Source organism: Paroedura picta, chromosome 5 (assembly GCF_049243985.1).
Source record: "Paroedura picta isolate Pp20150507F chromosome 5, Ppicta_v3.0, whole genome shotgun sequence".
NCBI classification, from domain to species: Eukaryota; Metazoa; Chordata; class Lepidosauria; order Squamata; family Gekkonidae; genus Paroedura; species Paroedura picta.
The window spans coordinates 8,179,377-8,187,577 of record NC_135373.1 but is presented as its reverse complement, the minus strand read 5'-3'; the positions used below and the strand labels follow the sequence as shown (position 1 = coordinate 8,187,577).

Here is an 8,201-nt window from a genome sequence, read left to right as displayed (position 1 = left end):
TGCCAACCAGGTCATTTCCACCCAATTAGCCTTCTCTCAAGAGCCAGCTTGGTGCAGTGGTTAGGAGTGCGGACTTCTAATCTGGCAAGCTGGGTTTGATTCTGCACTCCCCCACATGCAGCCAGCTGGGTGACTTTGGGTTCGCCACAGCACTGATAAAGCTGTTCTGACTGAGCAGGAATATCAGCGCTCTCTCAGCCTCACTTCCCTCACAGGGGGTCTGTTGTGGGGAGAGGAAAGGGAAGGAGATTGTAAGCCGCTTTAAGACTCTTTTGGGTAGAGAAAAGCGGCATATAAGAACCAACTCTTCTTCTTCTAATAGGTAAACCTTATGCAAAACAATCAGAGCACCACCATGGGTCTTACAGGAAAAAATACCTCTTGTTTTGCAACCATGGGCATTCCCATTAGGATACTATTGGGGCTTACTGGCAAAAATCCCCTCCCTCTGGCCCTGCTTCTATGAGTTCGGAGACAGGCATTCCCCTTCCAGGCAGCGGGTGAGGCTCCCCGGAGTTAACGTGTAGTCACTGCCGAGAACCACTCGGTGGAGGTGTTTGCTCAGAGTCCAGGGCACACAGTCTGTTTGGCGTTCCTCCACTTGGCCCTGCATCCTCAATCGGATTTGGCAAGCCTACCTGGCTCTTCCTGGTTGCCTAAATGAGGCCAGGCAAAAACCCATCCCTTCCACGCACTCTGCCCTGGACCTTGGCAGCATCAGGCCCAGTGAGCCCTCTGAGCAAAGGAGAGGGTAGAGGTGCCACCATTGAAGGACGCTGAAACACGATAGGCCGGGAAGGCCGCTGGATTCAGGCGATGAATCTGGTGGCAGCAGCTGTGGGCAGTGTTCTTGGTAGACAGCAGGCCATTAAATATCGCAGGAGAAGAAGAAGCATTGTTCCTTTTGTGCCCTGCTTTTCACTACTCAAAGGAGTCCCAGAGCAGCTAACAAACACCCTCCCATTCCTCAACCCACAACAGACTCCCTGTGAGGTAGGTAGGAGCTGAGAGAGCCCAAACAGAAGTGCTATGTGAGATGAGCCCTAAGAGAACTGGGACTAGCTCATTGTCACCCAGCAGGCTGCATGTGGAGGACTATAGGATCAACCTCATTTCTCCAGATTAGAGTCTGCCACTCTTTAACCAAAACTCCACGCTGGCTCCCTACTTGGTTGTTCTTATTTTCATAGAATCATAGAGTTGGAAGGGGCCACACAGGCGTTGAGCAGGGGGTTGGACTAGATGGCCTGTGTGGCCCCTTCCAACTCTATGATTCTATGATTCTATGAAAATAAGAACAACCAAGTAGGGAGCCATAGTCCAACCCCCTGTGCAACGCAGTATCAGCCCAAAGCATCCTCAAGCATCCAAGAAAAGTGTGTATCCAACCTTTGCTTGAAGACTGCCAGTGAGGGGGAGCTCACCACCTCCTTAGGCAGCCTATTCCACTGCTGAACTACTCTGTGAAATTTTTTCCCCTGATATCTAGCCTATATCGTAGTACTTGTAGTTTAAGCCCATTACCGCGCGTCCTCTCCTCTGCAGCCAACGGAAACAGCATCCTGCCCTCCTCCAAGTGACAACCAGGGGATTTGAACTCATGCAGTGCAGCTAAATGCCTCTCGACAACCTCTCTGTCCATGTCAACCTGCCACCCAGACACTATCCTTTGGCTACGGCCATCTCTAGATGTGCCTAAATCCTTTGACCTGTGGGGAAAAAAACAGATGCAAAATAAGCGTTGAGCCTTTCTGCCTTTCTGCTTTCTCCGCATCCTCCGTTAGAGTTTGTCTACATGCATTTCGTACTTGGGGGGGGGGTACTTCATGTCAAATAGCTGGATGGTATATCATGTGCACAACATGCATCTTTCTCCGGCTGTTCATTGGTGGGACATTCGCAAGCCCCTGGGTGGGGGTGGGCCGACCAGTGCTAGGAGGGGGAAAGGCTGCTGGCCTGGATATCGCCAAGGCTTGCTGTACATCAAGGCCTTTGGTGAGCAGCCCATGGCAGACAACATGGGCTACCATCAAGAGTCAGCTAGAGGGGTGGGTCGGCAATGCGAGAGTCACCCAGGGATCCACCAGATGGTGGTATGAACATGAAGGTGGTGGCCCAGGGCACGGGCCTTCAGCACATCTCCTGTGTGGCCCACCTTCTCCACCTTGTGGTTATGAAGGCCCTGGGGCTGGTTTCTGAAAGGAACAGCAGGTTACATGCCGAGACCTGCCAGTTCTGGCTTCTCATCATGAAAGGCCATGACATCATGGGTCACTTCTCTCGCAGGCTGAGGAACTGCCATTGTCTGTGGGAGAGGATGGGACCGATGGATGTGCCAGAGCAGTGGTCCCCAACCTTTTTGTCACCAGGGATCGGTCAACGCTTGACAATTTTACTGAGGCCCGGAGGGGGGGGTAGTCTTTTGCTGAGGGACGTTGCTGCCGCCTGAGCCCCTGCTCCACTTGCTTTCCCACCGGTGCCCCTGACTTCCTGACGCCCGCTGGGGGGCACTGCCGAGGGGGAGCCCCAACCCCACGGCAGCCGCTGGAGAGTATCAAAGGTGAGCTGGCGGCATAGTGGCAGGGCAGCCCCCGAGGCAACAGCCGGGGAGGAGGATGAGGAAGAGCCACTGCCCGGTACTGACTGATCCATGGACCGGTACTGGTCCCTGGACCGGGAGTTGGGGACCACTGTGCCAGAGGACAGCTTACTCGGTGACATGAGCATGCACTGGAAGTCCACCCAGGATGCATTTGAGCACTTGGTGGAGGAAAAAAGAGCTCTGACCACCTTGGTCCCATGACACACGGATTTTTCAGGCTACCCCATCAAATCCAGGTTTGTCTGGTGCCCAGCCAGGCCCTTCGAAGATGTGAGGCCAAGTGGAGGAGCGCCAAACAGACTGTGTGCCCTGGACTTTGAGCAAACACCTCCACAGAGTGGTTCTTGGCAGTGATCAAACATTAACTCAGGGGAATCTCACCTGCTGCCTGGAAGGGGAATGCCTGTCTCCGAACTCATTGGAGTAGGGCCAGAGGGAGGGTTTTTTTGCCAGTAAGCCCAAATAGTATCCCAATGTGAATGTCCATGGTTGAAAAACATGAGTTTTTTTTCCCTTTTGCCTGTAAGACCCATGGTGGTGGTGCTTTAGTTGTTTGGCACAAATGAAAACACAGCAGGGGAACTTCCCTATGGAAAACGGGGCCAAATGCAGAGAGACCCCTTCCCCAAGCCACTTTTGTTTGCAGAGTGTTTGCGAGGTTTCCCCCAGTGTTTGATTTCCCCCAACTCTCAATGTGAGTTTATTAAACAACCAACAGGATGAAGAATTCTGTGGAACTCAAAAACTGGTTAGCTGCATCAGGATGTTTGCTGGTTCCAGTGAAAAGGTGTCACACTCCAACATCACTAAGGGGCTTTGTTTTCTAATGGAGCAACATGGAAACCCGCCCTCCCCGAATCTGACCCCGGCTCATCTAAGAATTTGACCCCTTATTGGGGCACTGGACCAAAGCTAGAGATCTAGGCTCAAAGAAATGTTCTCCTCTTCTAGGCCTGGCGTCCATTAACTTGCCATTGCCCTGCTTTAAGGGAACACAAATATTTTCTGCATTCCCTTAAGCGCTTTATGGGCAACAGGGGTCTAGCCAAGTACAGACCCGGGTGAACAGGAAGGATCCAGGACCAGATCCTCCCCATCCTATGGAAGCCAGGAGGACACACACACACACACAAATTCTCCAGTCGCCTCTGCAGCACTTCATAGTCCTATGGAGTAGAATGCTTTTTTTTTTTAATTTTATTTGCAGGAAGTTGGGGTTGCATTCTCACACAATCCCACCTTACTGTACCCCCCCCTCACAAGGAGGAGCATTTGTGCCCTGGCTGCGTCCCCCAAAACACACAAATCTGGTTTGGATCGGGTCTGCTGTGATAGAGTCCTCCGAAAGGATGCAAAAAATGGTGGACCAGGTCCACCACACTAAAAGGTCCCCTGTGGGGACATGAAAAATGGTGGAATCGCCCCTAGTACAGAACTTAACAGAAACTGGCAAATGTGTTTTATTCATAGGATCAGGTTTGTGTATTTTGAACTGGATCAATCCAAGTAATGTTAGGTATTCATCAGGAACAGAAATTCATCAACGGATGAAGGGAAAAGATTTGCCACCGGGGTCTAATGGGTAAAGCATTGGACTAGTCCAGGGGTAGTTAAACTGCGGCCCTCCAGATGTCCATGGACTACAATTCCCAGGAGCCCCTGCCAGCATTTGCTGGCAGGGGCTCCTGGGAATTGTAGTCCATGGACATCTGGGGGGCCGCAGTTTGACTACCCCTGAACTAGTATGTGTGAGACCCAGGTTAAAATCCCTACTTGTGGAGAAATTCCCTCAGACCAATCGGCCTTTTCCTTTCATTGCTGAATATACCGATAGGTTAACTGACAGTTATCTCCAAATTTACCAGATAAGTAAAAGTACCTTTTTAAAAATGAAATGAAAGTCTGCATGCCTGTTTTCCTATTTCAGTCCCTTCAATATTTAGTAGTAACTGTCATTTCAGTAACTAGTCTTGAGAGTAAGAAGCTTGGTTTTTGGACCTCAAGAGTCAGCCTGTCGCAAAAAAGTTGGGAGAAGATTTGCAAAACCTGGGACATTTCTGTTCCCAAGGGGTTTTTTTTGTGATTAGTCTCAGAAAATTACAGTAAATATTCTAAACTGTTCAGGGAAACCCCAGGAAGGATTAAAGATTAAGAACCACAAAACAATGTCATGAAGCATGTCCAGCCAAACATTCAGGAATATGATGTAAAAGTCCAGGAAAAACTGACTAAGGAACTTGAATTTACACCTATTGGGAAATCTGGCCTGATTTTCTATGTATGTTTGAAGAATATGAGAATACCATCAGCGTATTGACCTGTTTATTCAAGGGTGATCTTTCCCAAAAGTTTTCTTTCTTGGACCACGGTGCATTTGGCCGGTTCCAACCTAGGGAGGGGCTCTCTGGTCCATAAAAGCAGACCTCTTGTTCACTCGAGCATCACAGAATTTCTCCAGAGGAAAATTAAGAACAAGATAGACCCAAAACAGGACATAAAACCCAAATCAAGGCCAACTACAGAGAGGACCATGAAGCTGCACCTTACCTGCCTGATCTTCGTTCTTCTCAGCATGACCACCCAAAGCCTCCATGCCTTCTTCTTTAAGGTGAGAAGAATCTAGCAATTTAGATGGGGTTGCCAGGAGGTGGCGGGAGATCTCATAGAACCACAGAATTGGACAGGGCTATTTAATAAAGATAAGTGTAAAGTTCTACATCTGGGTCAGAAAAATGAAAAGCATGCCTACTGGATGGGGGATACGCTTCTAGGTAACACTGTGTGTGAACGAGACCTTGGGGTACTTGTGGATTGTAAGCTAAATATGAGCAGGCAGTGTGATGCAGCGGGAAAAAAGGTGAATGCCATGTTGGGCTGTATCAACAGGACATCACATCAAAATCACAAGATGTCATAGTCCCATTGTATACGGCACTGGTCAGACCACACCTGGAGTACTGTGTGCAGTTCTGGAGGCCTCACTTCAAGAAGGACGTGGATAAAATTGAAAGGGTACAGAGGAGAGCAGCGAGGATGATCTGGGGCCAAGGAACCAAGCCCTATGAAGATAGGTTGAGGGATTTGGGAATGTTCAGCCGGCAGAAAAGAGGTTGAGAGGGGACATGATATCCCTCTTTAAGCATTTGAAAGGTTGTCATTTGGAGGAGGGCAGAATGCTGTTTCCTTTGGCTGCAGAGGAAAGGACGTGCAGTAATGGGTTTAAACTACAAGTACAACAATATAGGCTAGATATCAGGAAAAAATATTTTTCACCGTCAGAGTAGATCAGTAGTGGAATAGGCTGCCTAAGGAGGTGGTGAGCTCCCCCTCACTGGCAGTCTTCAAGCAAAGGTTGGATACACACTTTTCTTGGATGCTTTTGGATGCTCTGGGCTGATTCTGCATTGAGCAGGGGGTTGGACTATATGGCCTGTGTGGCCCCTTCCAACTTTATGATTCTATGGTTCCATGATGCAGGCCATCTAGTCCATCCCCCTGCTCAATGCAGGATCAACCTAAAGCATCCAGGATAAGTATCTGCCCAGCTGCTGCCTGAAGACCACCAGGGAGGGGGAGCTCCCTTAGGCATCCCACCCCACTGCTGAACTAAACTCAGAATCCTAGAGTGGGAAGGGGCCACATAGGCCATGTAGTCCCACCTCCTGCTCAATGCAGGATCAGCCTCAAGCATCCAAGATAAGTAACTGTCCAGTGGTGCTTAAGGACTGCCATTGAGGCGGAGCTCACCACATCCTTAGGCAGCCAAATCCACTTCTGAACTATTCTTTGAAATTTACAGGATTTTCCCTTGGCCAAAACAGAGCAGCTAAAACAGATCTCTGTGTTTCTTTCTGTTTGCAGACCCAAGTCAACAAAGAACTAGCGAGCTCGGAAACACACAATGCAGAAGAGGGCGTAGCTGAGACTTCTGGCCTGCAGGTAAGATCGGTCCTGAGGCTGGATTGATATATTCTACTGTGGACGCAAGGGGGGGGGGCAATGTGGCCCTAAGAGAAATAGTTAGGGAAGAAGGTTTCCAGTCTTTCAGAGGGTGGGAATTCTCCCAGGTTTTTAAAATTTGTTTGATGGTACTGAAACTGCAAGGAGGAGAATGGGTACAGCTTTGACTGCCTGTGTACTCCTCAGATAAATACTTCCTTTAGAACTGGCTCTCTGCACGTATTTAGAGGCTCTAAGAAGCAAAATGTTTCAAAAACAAAAAGTGGCAAGTTTCAGAGAATGACCCATTAGGTCAGGTCAGTTTTTCCTGGCCCAAGAGGGAATATGGCCACCCTACACCATAAATAGTCCTTGGCAGGGTCTGTGCACTGGCAGGTTTAAAGCGCTGTATGGGTGACCGAACTGGATCCCCAGGTCCCACCTGGAGGCTGGCATCCCTGTTTGGGCCAGAAAATAGCTAGCCCCCTAACAATAGAGGCTGTTCATGATTTCATCGCATTTTACATTCCCTCCTTTTCCAGATGTTATTCTGATTGGATAGGGTTGGGCCCTCTTTATCTCAGACAAGGAGGCACCGGGGTGTTCAAAGCTTTCCTCTTCCCACTACAGGCTTTTCTACAGAGGTCCAAGCGCTCCACCAGCTCCTCCATAGACTGTGAGTTGTGCTGCTTCTGCTGTGACCTAAAAGGATGCGGTTTCTGCTGCCATTTCTGACAGCTCCCCGTTCCAGCCCCACACACGAACCTCAGCCTGCCCACACGGTCCTCCAAGCTGCTCCCCTCTTCCCTCGATGTCTACTGGTTTATTTCTTCAGCGTTTCACTTTGTGTCTTGTTTTTTTTCCTTCTTTTCCTTGGAATTAAAAACATGTTGACCTCATGACTTTGACTGTGATTTTCCAATTAGCGTGCGGACACACACACAAATATGTTCTCCTTCATTCAAGTTAGGGTGGCCAGCTTTGCCTTGGGAAATACTTGGATATTTGGGGGGTGGAGCATGAGAAGGGTGGGGTTTCGGGAGGGGAGGGACTGAAATTGGCTACCAGCTGATCTCTGTCACCCAGAGATCAATTATAACATTGATACATAGAAACTTTGAATCTTTTAAGAAGTTTTTGTTTGATGTTGGTTATAAGACTACAGATTGTGAAATGGCCAGAAATGGTTGTGAAGTCCGTCTCAGGGCTAAAGGGACAAGGCCCAGCATGTCTAGCCATTCTAGAAACTCTCAGCACAAAGGCCGTAAGCCTATGGAGAGAATCCATGCAGACTAGATTGGCCCTATGACTGCACTAGCTGAACATTTAAGATTCAGCCTCAAATAATCGACGATGCATCAAAGTAGGCTTGTGTGTACCTTTTGAGATCCAAAGATCAAACACTGGACAAATTTAAGGTAAATGTGAACTATGTCAGGAACAAATTCTCAAAAGGTTCTTGAACGTAATCCAATTGCTTAGAGCAGAAGGGCATTTACTTGACTCCCAAAAGATGGACAGAATCAGGCCTGAGTAGCTGAGCCTGGCTTCTTGCAAAAGGAGGTCCCTAAATGCTCCTATTTCCATAAATCTGCAGGAGAGACCCAGGAGCCCTCTTCATTCTTTAGGTCGTTTGCTGGCTTGTATCATAAATCTGCAG

At 48.8% G+C, this 8,201-nt stretch overlaps 1 long non-coding RNA gene across 1 annotated transcript; it reads left to right on the top strand.

The window, feature by feature from the left end:
* The first annotated feature begins 5,025 nt into the window (after positions 1-5,025).
* LOC143838919 (uncharacterized) lies at positions 5,026-7,440 on the top strand. Its single transcript, XR_013231478.1, has 3 exons — positions 5,026-5,210; positions 6,464-6,541; positions 7,172-7,440. It is a non-coding gene; the product is annotated as an uncharacterized LOC143838919 (long non-coding RNA).
* The last annotated feature ends 761 nt before the right edge of the window (positions 7,441-8,201 follow it).